Below are 13,311 nucleotides of genomic sequence, written 5' to 3'. Positions count from 1 at the left end.
AGTGTGTCTTTAGAGGCTTCTCTAACACCATCTCCATGATACTGTACTGTCAGTGTGTCTTTAGAGACTTCTCTAACACCATCTCCATGATACTGCACTGTCAGTGTGTCTTTAGAGGCTTCTCTAACACCATCTCCATGATACTGTACTGTCAGTGTGTCTTTAGAGGCTTCTCTAACACCATCTCCATGATACTGTACTGTCAGTGTGTCTTTAGAGGCTTCTCTAACACCATCTCCATGATACTGTACTGTCAGTGTGTCTTTAGAGGCTTCTCTAACACCATCTCCATGATACTGTACTGTCAGTGTGTCTTTAGAGGCTTCTCTAACACCATCTCCATGATACTGTACTGTCAGTGTGTCTTTAGAGGCTTCTCTAACACCATCTCCATGATACTGCACTGTCAGTGTGTCTTTAGAGGCTTCTCTAACACCATCTCCATGATACTGTACTGTCAGTGTGTCTTTAGAGGCTTCTCTAACACCATCTCCATGATACTGTACTGTCAGTGTGTCTTTAGAGGCTTCTCTAACACCATCTCCATGATACTGTACTGTCAGTGTGTCTTTAGAGGCTTCTCTAACACCATCTCCATGATACTGCACTGTCAGTGTGTCTTTAGAGGCTTCTCTAACACCATCTCCATGATACTGTACTGTCAGTGTGTCTTTAGAGGCTTCTCTAACACCATCTCCATGATACTGCACTGTCAGTGTGTCTTTAGAGGCTTCTCTAACACCATCTCCATGATACTGCACTGTCAGTGTGTCTTTAGAGACTTCTCTAACACCATCTCCATGATACTGTACTGTCAGTGTGTCTTTAGAGGCTTCTCTAACACCATCTCCATGATACTGTACTGTCAGTGTGTCTTTAGAGGCTTCTCTAACACCATCTCCATGATACTGTACTGTCAGTGTGTCTTTAGAGGCTTCTCTAACACCATCTCCATGATACTGTACTGTCCTCTCTTTAAGTTGCTAATCATTCTCTCAGCGGATTGGACCTAAACAGATGACTGGATGCACATGAGTGGCTCTCGTCTGATTGGTCCCCAACAGCTATGAATTGAGGGAAAACGACAGTTATTCATGTTCACAGTATAGGCTTTGTAGTCATGGAGATGGATAATTACATTAAAGGTGGCCATTTGAAGTTGTCATAGAGAACTCTCACAAAGGATGGGACTAAATATGACACTATTAAATTATGTATGTTTGGATTTGCACACGCTCTCTTTGTCCTGTATGGGGGGTGGTGGGGTATAGGGGGAGGGGGGGGTGTCAACCCTTTGCTGCCCCCCCCTCTAATAATCATTAATATCTCATCATAGTTTGTGTTAATTAAAAAAGCTGCAAAGTGAATTGGCGTTAAATGTAATCATGTTGGATCTAATGTTCCTTTGTGAGGATCCCATCTATCATGGCTCTGGTTATTGAGACTTGGTTTAATCAAATAGAGAGGGAAGTCTTCTCCCCCTTTATGTGGAATGATCAGTTCTACTTCATCATCTCATCTCACGCCGAGACACAACACACCACAACACACCACTTTTCTACCATCGGCTAAGAGCTAAAGAAATGATTTAAGTTGACACCAACGAACACATCGTAGGTAGTAGACATTGGATGGGAGTTTAGCAGCCATGTTTTGCATATTGGGAATCTTGGTTTGTTTGCCAGTGAGGTATTGTTCATCAGGATATGTGTTTGAGTAGTTTTATTAGGATGTGTATGAGTTTGGAAGTTATAATGGTTTGGACAATTGTAGAGTGCATTCGGAAAGTATTCAGACACCTTGACTTTTTACACATTTTGTTATGTTACATCCTTATTCTAAAACTGATTATTAAATTAAATAAAAATCCTTACCAACACACAATACCCCATAGTGACAAAGCAAAAACAGTTTTTTAGACATTTTTGCAAATGTATTACAAACAAAAAATGGAAGTATCACATTTATATAAGTATTCAGACCCTTTACTCAGTACTTTGTTGAAGCATCTTTGTCACTGATTACAGCCTCAAGTCTTCTTGTGTATGATGCTACAAGCTTGGCACACCTGTATTTGGGGAGTTTCTCCCATTCTTGTCTGCAGATACTTTCAAGCTCTGCCAGGTTGGATGGGGAGCTTCGATGCACAGCTATTTTCAGGTCTCCCCAGAGATATTCGATTGGTCCAGGTTCTGGCTGGGCCACTCAAGTACATTCGGGGACTTGTCACGAAGCCACTCCTGCGTTGTCTTGGCTGTGTGCCCTGGGTCATTGTCCTTTTGTGCCAGGTTTCCTCCAGACGTGACGTTTGGCATTATGGCCAAAGAGTTCAATCTTGGTTTCATCAGACTAGAGAATCTTGTTTCTTATGGTCCGAGAGTCCGTTAGGTGCGTTTTGGCAAACTCCAAACGGGCTGTCATGTGCCTTTTACTGAGGAGTGGCTTCCGTTTGGCTACTCTACTATAAATCCCTGATTAGTGGAGTGCTGCAGAGATTGTCCTTCTGGAAGGTTCACCCATCTCCACAGATGAACTCTGGAGCTCTGTCAGTGTGACCATCGGGTTCTTGGTCACCTCCCTGACCAAGGCCCCGATTGCTCAGTTTGGCCGGGCGGCCAGCGATAGGAAGAGTCTTGGTGGTTCAAAACTTCTGCCATTTAAGAATGATGGAGGCCACGGTGTTCTTGGGGACCTTCAATGCTGCAGAAATGTTTTGGTCCCTTCCCCAGATCTGTGCCTCGACACAATCCTGTCTCGGAGCTCTACGGACAATTTCTTCAACCTCATGGCTTGGTTTTTGCTCTGATATGCACTGTCAGCTGTGGGACCTTGTATAGACAGGTATGTTTCTTTCAAAATCATGTCCAATCAAGTTGTAGAAACATCTCAAGGGTGATCAATGGAAACATGATGCACCTGAGCTAAATTTAGAGTCTCATAGCAACGGGTCTGAATACTTGTGTAAGTATGGTATATGTTTTTTACTTTTTTTAAAATTTGCTCAAATTTCTAAAAATGTGTTTTTTTTTGGCATTATTTAAGACATTTTTGAATAAGGCTGTAACGTAACAAAATGTGGAAAAAGTCAAGGGGTCTGAATACTTTCCAACTGCACTTTGTGCCAGACCATTTTTAATAAAGAGTAGGGAAGGGTTATCCCCAAGGGGTTCAGGAGTGTTTGGTCTAACAATAATGGCTCCCACTGTAGGATGGTCAGCCTACCAGCAACCAGCCAGCCACTCACTCTCTTTGATCCCCTACTGTCAGAGCTCCAGATAGATATGTATATATTGGCCTGGGTGGGACACAGTAATGTTGAGAAGCAACCAGATGAAGAGTGACAACTCCCAAATAAGTCAATTGAGTCATCTGGACACTCATCACAAGGTAACAAATGGTTCTGTTATCGTAGCCTTGTAAAAAGTAAAGACATTGGACTGACACTGCATAATGACATTGGCAATGTGCAAGATTGATGCTCATAGCATAACGTGCTTGGTGCTTTTTTCATATACATCATTTGGCTATTTTAATGATGTAATGTGTTTTCAAACTAAGTTTGTTGCTCGTTTGTTCCTATGTCCTTCACTTACTGTATGTCAATCAAGTCAATCATCGGCCTACTCCAGAATATTAGGCTAGCAAGCTAACAGAGATGCTAAGTGACTATACTAAGTGGCTATGCTACTATTATGATTAATCTGGTTCTTCTGGCTAATGGGGCGTTCACATGCTGTCGGGGTTAACGGAAGTTCGGAGTTCTCCACTGGGAAGTTTCACTTGATCAACCTTCATAGTCGTAACTACAAGTGGGACACCCTGAGAAAATGTTGTTACTGGAGTTGCCGAGTTGTGATGTTTTCACCACTGACCTTTCATCTTTTCAATGTGGATAATTTCGCTAGTTTAACCATATTGTCAATGTTAAGTAAGCTAGCTAACTTTATTATTAGCAATGTTAGCTAGCTTATCAAGCTAGCTAAAATCGTATTGGTTGAAGAATTGGTCCGACTTCAAAAGCACTTGAACACAATCAAGTCATACTAATGACTTCCCAATTCCAAGTTTCCCACTTCCCAAAAGCACACGAATGCAACATACAGGCTATAGCTCTGTAATAATGAGGTGTCTTCTCAATACCCACTCTCGTGGCATAGCATGAAATATATCAGAAATATATCCATTGTCCTTCATCCTCAATAACCAGGTGTCAAATCCCATATTCTTAGTGTTTTCAAGTCCTGTATTTATCAAAACAACAGTCCTGAGGGTTTCTGTACTTACTACCCAGACGATAAAGATCATGTCATTCACTTATAGGATAGAAGGAGAATGCTGTAATACTGTATACCATAGAATCTCTATGACCCATATACTGTATGGGTAGAGTTGACATGATTGCCAACATCCCTTCACAACATAGCCTAGTCTCTGTTGTGGTAGCCTAGTCTCCGTTGTGATAGCCTAGTCTCCGTCCTAATATTTTTGGTTAATGAGCCATAAAATGTGTTCCTTTACTGTAATGTTGACCCCTTAATTATAAAGTATTGCTGCTATTAAAAACCAGTATATGTCATTCAGACAAAATAGTGGAGGAGGGGAGGAGGAGGGGATTAACATTGTTCATTTATAAGCCTTCTCTCAATGCGATAAATCAACTACAGATGTAGGATCTAAATTTGATCAGTCTTTTCTTACTGATCTTTTTTTTTTAGATAAGAAAATGGGATGATTATACAGTGCATTAGGGAACTATTCAGACCCCTTGACTTTTTCCACATTTTATTACGTTACAGCCTTATTCTAAAATTAATTAAATAAAAAAAAATCTTTATCAATCTATACACAACACCCCACAATGACAACGGAAAAACAGACTTTTAGAAATTTGTGCAAATAAAAAATTACAAATAAATGAAAAACCACATTTACTTAACTATTCAGACCCTTTGCAGTGAGACTCAATATTGAGCTCAGGTGCATCCTGTTTCCAGTATTCATCCATGAGATGTTTCTAGAACCTGATTGGAGTCCACTTGTGCTACATTCAATTGATTGGACATGATTTGGAAAGGCACACACCTGTCTGTACAAGGTCCCACAGTTGACAGTACATGTCAGAGCAAAAACCAAGCCATGAGGTCAAAGGAATTGTTTGTAGAGCACAGAGACAGGATTGTGTCGAGGCACAGATCTAGGGAAGGGTACCAAAACATTTCTGCAGCATTGAAGGTCCTCAAGAACACAGTGGCCTCCATCATTCTTAAATGGAAGAAGTTTTGAACCACCAAGACTCTTCTTAGAGCTGGCCGCCCAGCCTAACTGAGCAATAGGGAGAGAAAGGCCTTGGTCAGGGAGGTGACCAACAACCCGATGGTCACTCTGACAGAGCTCCAGAGTTTCTCTGTGGAGATGGAAGACACTTCCAGAAGGACAACCATCTCTGCAGCACTCCACCAATCAGAGCTTTATGGTAGAGTGGCCAGATGGAAGCCACTCCTCAGTAAAACTGCCCGCTTGGAGTTTGCCAAAAGTTTGCCAAAAGGTACCTAAAGGCCTCAGACAATGAGAAAAAATGTCTGGTCTGATGAAACCAAGATTGAACTCTTTGGCCTGAATGCCAAGTTTCACATCTGGAGGAAACATAGCACCATCCCTACGGTGAAGCATGGTGGTGGCAGCATCATGCTTTGGGGATGTTTTTCAGCAGCAGGGACTGGGAGACTAGTCAGGATCGAGGGAAAGATGAAAGAAGCAAAGTACAGAGAGATCCTTGATGAAAACCTGCTTCAGAGCGCTCAGGACCTCAGACTGGGGCGAAGGTTCACCTTCCAACAGGACAACAACCCTAAGCACACAGCCAAGACAACGCAGGAGTTGCCCGGAATTGAAACCCATCGAACATCTCTGGAGAGTCCTGAAAATAGCCGTGCAGCTACGCTCCTCATCCAACCTGACAGAGCTTGAAAGTATCTGCAGATAAGAATGGGAGAAACTCCCCAAATACAGGTGTGCCAAGCCTGTAGCATCATACCAAGGAAGACTTGAGGCTGTAATCGCTGAATAAAGGGTCTGAATACTTAGGTAAATGTCATATTTTAGTTTTTTATTTAGAATAAATTAGCAAACATTTTTTATTTTTTAAAATTGTACCCCTTTTTCTCCCCAATTTCGTGGTATCCAATTGTTTTTTAGTAGCTACTATCTTGTCTCATCGCTACAACTCCCGTACGGGCTCGGGAGAGACGAAGGTTGAAAGTCATGCGTCCTCCGATACACAACCCAACCAAGCCGCACTGCTTCTTAACACAGCGCGCATCCAACCCGGAAGCCAGCCGCACCAATGTGTCGGCGGAAACACCGTGCACCTGGCAACCTTGGTTAGCGCACGCTGCGCCCGGCCCGCCACAGGAGTCACTGGTGCGCGATGAGACAAGGACATCCCTACCGGCCAAGCCCTCCCTAACCCGGACGACGCTAAGCCAATTGTGCGTCACCCCACGGACCTCCCGGTTGCGGCCGGTTACGACAGAGCCTGGGCGCGAACCCAGTCTCTCTGATGGCACAGCTGGCGCTGCAGTACAGAGCCCTTAACCACTGTGCCACCCAGGAGTAGCAAACATTTCTAAATACCTGTTTTTGCTTTGTCATTATGGGCTATTATGTGTAGATTGATGAGAGGGGAAAAACTATTTCATACATTATAGAATGAGGCTGTGATGTAACAAAATGTGGAAAAAGTCAAGGGGTCTGAATACTTTCCGAATGAACAGTACATCATGATCTGATCCACCTTCTATCTCACTCACCCCCCCCCCCCCCCCCCAAAACACCACCTATCATCATAACACCGTGATTGTGTCCCAAATTGCACCCTATTCCCTATATAGTGCACTACTTTTGACAAGAAACTTGACAAAATAGGTGCATAATATAGGGAATAGGGTTCCCCACTGTGTGAGCCTCTGCTGTATTCATGCACAGTGCTGTGGATGAGTGCACAAGAGAGTGGCCTGACTTTTAGTTAACGGTGTTGTGAGGGGGAAAAAATCAGATTAAACAATTAGTGTCAATTAGCCGGCGGCCAAATCATTCTGCAAACAATTGGTCTCTAGTGCCCTGCTTAATTACGGACGACTTTCAGCTCCTTATCATGAGGCGCGTCGCCCCGTGATTCATGTCCAACTCACGCCTGTCCCTCAAGCACCATCAATTATCCGCCAGTAAACAAATCCCCCAGAAGAAAAAATCACAACCACACCGGGTGGGAGGCCTGATTAGCATAGCACCGTTTGCATCCTAAATGGCACCCTATTCCCTGGAGACCCTGGTCAAAAGTAGTGCACTATATGGGGAATATGGAGCAATTAGGGACCTAACCTCTGTTATTTATGCAGGTCTGGCTGTCCTGTCTCCTGGCTGTCCTGTCTCCTGGCTGTCCTGTCTCCTGCCTGTCCTGTCTCCTGACTGTCCTGTCTCCTGGCTGTCCTGTCTCATGCCTGTCCTGTCTCCTGGCTGTCCTGTCTTCTGCCTGTCCTGTCTCCTGCCTGTCCTCTCTCCTGCCTGTCCTGTCTCCTGGCTGTCCTGTCTCCTGGCTGTCCTGTCTCCTGGCTGTCCTGTCTCCTGCCTGTCCTGTCTCCTGCCTGTCCTGTCTCCTGCCTGTCCTGTCTCCTGCCTGTCCTGTCTCCTGCCTGTCCTGTCTCCTGGCTGTCCTGTCTCCTGACTGTCCTGTCTCCTGGCTGTCCTGTCTCCTGGCTGTCCTGTCTCCTGCCTGTCCTGTCTCCTGGTTGTCCTGTCTCCTGGCTGTCTTGTCTCCTGGCTGTCCTGTCTCCTGCCTGTCCTGTCTCCTGCAGCTACAGTAGAGAAAACCCAAGTGATCAAAACCCTACCTGCCCTGATGACAGAGATGGACAGTATATGTAGTTAGGGACCATCCTGCCCTGATGACAGAGATGGACAGTGAATGTAGTTAGAGTCCATCCTGCCCTGATGACAGAGATGGACAGTGGATGTAGTTAGAGTCCATCCTGCCCTGATGACAGAGATGGACAGTGGATGTAGTTAGAGTCCATCCTGCCCTGATGACAGAGATGGACAGTGGATGTAGTTAGAGTCCATCCTGCCCTGATGACAGAGATGGACAGTGGATGTAGTTAGAGTCCATCCTGCCCTGATGACAGAGATGGACAGTGGATGTAGTTAGAGTCCATGACAAGGAGGAGGAATAGTGACCTTCTGTGGCCTGGTTCTGGTTCTGGTTCTGGTTCTGAATATGTATTGTACCGTGTGCATTTAGTCTGGGTTACAGCAATAAAGATGCACCTTAAATGGAGTTAAATTACTGTTTAATCAAGTGTCCCAAAATGTTATGCACCGCATGCATTGCATCTGAAAATGTGTGTAATGGAAAATAACATGTCAAACCAAATCACATTTGATTTATCACATGTGCCGAATACAACCTTACCGTGAAATGCTTACTTACAAGCCCTAAACCAACCGTGCAGTTAAAAAAATAAATAAGAGTTAAGACAAATATTTACTGGATAAACTAATGTAAAAAATAAAAGAACAACAATAAAATAACAATAACGAGGCTATATTACCGGTACCGACAGTGTGTGGGGTAGAGGTTAGTAGAGGTAATTGAGGTAATATGTACAAACAGTTAATGACAATAAAATAATAAACAGCGAGTAGCAAGCAATAAAATAGTCCGGGTAGCCATTTGGTTTGCTGTCCTACAGTCTTATGGCTTGGTAGTAGAAGCTAAGTAGCCTTTTGGACCTAGACTTGGGGCTCCGGTACCGCTTGCCGTGCGGTAGTAGAGAGATCCGTCTATGACTGGGGTGGCTACCGAGTCAGTGTGTGGGGTAGAGGTTAGTAGAGGTAATTGAGGGAGTCGTAAAAAGGGGGTCGGGGGTTAATGCATATAGTCCGGGTAGCCATTTGGTTTGCTGTCCTACAGTCTTATGGCTTGGTAGTAGAAGCTAAGTAGCCTTTTTTGGGGTGGCGTGCGGAGTCTGGAGTTGGGGTGGCTGGAGTAGGGCCCTCCTCTGACACCGCCTGGTATAGAGGTCCTGGATGGCAGGAAGCTTGGCCCCAGTGATGTACTGGGCCAGTATGCACTACCCTCTGTAGCGCTTTGTGGTCGGAGGCCGAGCAGTTGCCATACCAGGCACTGATGCAACCATGCTCTCGATGGTGCAGCTGTATAACTTTGAGGATCTGAGGACCCATGCCAAATAATTTCAGTCTTGTGAGAGGGAATAGGCGTTGTCGTGCCCTCTTTACGACTGTCTTGGTGTGTTTGGACCATGATAGTTTGTTGGTGATGTGGACACCAAGGAACTTGAAGCTCTCAACCTGCTCCACTACAGCCCTGTCGATGAGAATGGGGGCGTGGTTGGCCCTCCTTTTCCTGTAATCCACGATCATCTCCTTTGTCTTGATCACGTTGAGGGAGAGGTTGTTGTCCTGGCACCACACTGCCAGGTCTGTGACCTCCTCCCTATAGGCTGTCTCATTGTTATTTGTGATCAGGCCTACCACAATTGTGTTGTCTGCAAACTTAATGATGGTGTGGTGACTTATGACTATAATACTATCTCTGTCTTCTATATTGATATGCACTGCACTAAGTTATGTGTATTTCTGCACTAAGCTATGTGCATTACTGCACTAATTCATGTATATTACTTCACTAAGTCATGTGTATTACTGCACCAAGTCATGTGTACTACTGCCATATACAGTATAAATAAAGTTTCTGATATGTTATTCTGTAATGCTGCCGTCAGACTCTAGTCTTTATCCCAGTAGTTGTCAACATTGATAACTGGGGGTTAGGTTGGTTTGGAGATTATACAGACTGTCACAAAGGGGGGCGACGGGCCGCATCCTCGTCCATACCCTCTGAGACTGTGGCTGCATGTGTCATCTGTTGCAAACGACCATGGGGTGCACCTCAGACACACACACACACCACACACACGCGCAAAACATGTTGCGGGAAGAGACCGCAGCAGGCGTGATGACATGTTAAATTACCCCGGTGATGTATAGCTTAATGAACCCCTTGTGTTGATCAGGCTCCACATTAATCAACAGCCATGAACAGATTCCCTTATTTTCTCAACGCTGCCTTGATAAACTGCAATTTCATTTAACCTTGGACAGCAACTTTAATAGCTTCCACAGGACAACTGTCAATACTTTCCTGGGTGTACAGTGATTAAATTGCAGGGCGAGAAGTGGGTCCCAGCTTCCTCCTCATACTCATCCCTCTATCCTCTTCCCTTCCTCGCTCCCCACCCCCCTTTACTTCAAATCACAGTTTGTACTTCCACACTTGCACAGTCTGCATGTGTAGGTGCCACGTGAAGTGAAAACAGAAAACAGACATTTCGTGAAATCATCAAAATAATCCAAAGATATGCATTGTGGGTTTCTCTTTGACACATAAATGATGTTGTCATTCTAGCAACAGCCCATGAACATGACATGAATGTATTGCGCCCAAAGGAGTGAAAGAAAGCCAGCGAAACCTGTTAATGTTTTGGCAACCTACAAGACTGTGTTGCTGGGGTTACAAACCAACCTCACAGTTTATGTTTCTCTCAGCAAAGCAAAACATTGCTCCAAAATACCCCACACCACTTTGCTATTCTTCAAAGACGAAACAACACCAGAGACGTATTGGCTGCCACGGCAACACATATCCTTGTAGAGAAAATATAGATGTGCACCAGGATATGCTGTTTAAAAAGCACTGAAGCCAAAGATATTGACGCCAGTGGCCTTAGCCCAGTGGCCTTACCCCAGTAGCCTAAGCCCAGTAGCCTTAGCCCAGTGGCCTTAGCCCAGTGGCCTTAGCCCAGTAGCCTTAGCCCAGTGGCCTTAGCCCAGTGGCCTTAGCCCAGTAGCCTTAGCCCAGTGGCCTTAGCCCAGTGGCCTTAGCCCAGTAGCCTTAGCCCAGTGGCCTTAGCCCAGTAGCCTTAGCCCAGTGGCCTTAGCACAGTAGCCTTAGCACAGTAGCCTTAGCCCAGTGGCCCTAGCCCAGTGGCCTTAGCCCAGTGGCCTTAGCCCAGTGGCCTTAGCCCAGTGGCCTTAGCCCAGTAGCCTTAGCCCAGTGGCCTTAGCCCAGTAGCCTTAGCCCAGTGGCCTTAGCCCAGTAGCCTTAGCCCAGTGACCTTAGCCCAGTGGCCTTAGCCCTGTCATAGTGATTTTCAGAGGCATCCACCACCCTTGTCAATTGAGCAGAAATGATCAGCCTGGAGAGGCATGCTAGCTGATTAAAACCAATTGTCAGGGAAGGGAAGGACAAGGCAACCTCTTTACTGCATGATGAACTAACTACATGGAAGCAGACAATCTCCCCCCTCAGGGAAATCACTCCAGGTCTTAATTAAAGCATTGTGTTTTCGCTCAGCTTTCTGTATTATCACCACGTGTACGTACTTGAGAGAAGAATAAGGACGTTACCAGGAAACTAAGACATCAGATGAAGAGAGATGACAGCAGAGGACCGGCCATGTTGTCTGTCAATGGAGGATAATAGAGAGGTGAAATGTTTAGTACACATTCAGTAACTAAAACTGAATAATGTTCTCCAAATGTGATAATTGTGTCACTGCTCACTCCCTCATACTAGAATATGTTCACAGGTTGTAACAATTGATCCTCCGTCACAATAGAATATGTTCACAGATTGGAAACTTTCATCCAATGTTCTGGAAAGATTGACTTACCTGAAACGTGTGTGACATGGCGTTTCACAAGTCTATTATCACGTCCACAACATTGTTTCCCTGCCGTGCTGCAGCTCTAAAGTCACCACTAAGGCAATGTGAACATCACTGTTTCCCTGCCGTGCTGCAGCTCTAAAGTCACCACTAAGGCAATGTGAACATCACTGTTTCCCTGCCGTGCTGCAGCTCTAAAGTCACCACTAAGGCAATGTGAACATCACTGTTTCCCTGCCGTGCTGCAGCTCTAAAGTCACCACTAAGGCAATGTGAACATCACTGTTTCCCTGCCGTGCTGCAGCTCTAAAGTCACCACTAAGGCAATGTGAACATCACTGTTTCCCTGCCGTGCTGCAGCTCTAAAGTCACCACTAAGGCAATGTGAACAGCACTGTTTCCCTGCCGTGCTGCAGCTCTAAAGTCACCACTAAGGCAATGTGAACATCACTGTTTCCCTGCCGTGCTGCAGCTCTAAAGTCACCACTAAGGCAATGTGAACATCACTGTTTCCCTGCCGTGCTGCAGCTCTAAAGTCACCACTAAGGCAATGTGAACATCACTGTTTCCCTGCCGTGCTGCAGCTCTAAAGTCACCACTAAGGCAATGTGAACATCACTGTTTCCCTGCCGTGCTGCAGCTCTAAAGTCACCACTAAGGCAATGTGAACACTACTGTTTCCCTGCCGTGCTGCAGCTCTAAAGTCACCACTAAGGCAATGTGAACATCACTGTTTCCCTGCCGTGCTGCAGCTCTAAAGTCACCACTAAGGCAATGTGAACATCACTGTTTCCCTGCCGTGCTGCAGCTCTAAAGTCACCACTAAGCCAATGTGAACATCACTGTTTCCCTGCCGTGCTGCAGCTCTAAAGTCACCACTAAGGCAATGTGAACATCACTGTTTCCCTGCCTTTTGTAGCTCTAAAGTCACCACTAAGGCAATGTGAACATCACTGTTTCCCTGCCGTGCTGCAGCTCTAAAGTCACCACTAAGGCAATGTGAACATCACTGTTTCCCTGCCTTTTGTAGCTCTAAAGTCACCACTAAGGCAATGTGAACATCACTGTTTCCCTGCCGTGCTGCAGCTCTAAAGTCACCACTAAGGCAATGTGAACATCACTGTTTCCCTGCCGTGCTGCAGCTCTAAAGTCACCACTAAGGCAATGTGAACATCACTGTTTCCCTGCCGTGCTGCAGCTCTAAAGTCACCACTAAGGCAATGTGAACATCACTGTTGATATCGATTCATTGGCTACAGTTCACAAGTATAAAGAACCTACCCATTGGGGCAAAAACTGGTTGAATCAATGTTGTTTCCACATCATTTCAACACAAACATTTTATGTGATGACGTAAGGTAATTTCGTATGTTTTTCACCCAACTTTTAACCTAAATCCAACAGCGTGACATTTTTGGTTGTTTTTTTGGGTTGTTTTTGTGTCAACTAATGTTTCATTAGTTGACAACTCAAGCAAATGTAAATCAAAACTAAACATTGATGTCTGTGCCCAGTGGGTAGCTAAGTACTTTCTAAGCGAGCCATACTTCAGCCCCCATCCGTTCCG

Source organism: Oncorhynchus clarkii, chromosome 3, assembly GCF_045791955.1.
Source record: "Oncorhynchus clarkii lewisi isolate Uvic-CL-2024 chromosome 3, UVic_Ocla_1.0, whole genome shotgun sequence".
NCBI lineage: Eukaryota > Metazoa > Chordata > Actinopteri > Salmoniformes > Salmonidae > Oncorhynchus > Oncorhynchus clarkii.
The sequence above is the reverse complement of the archived record's forward strand: the minus strand, read 5'-3'. Positions refer to the sequence as shown.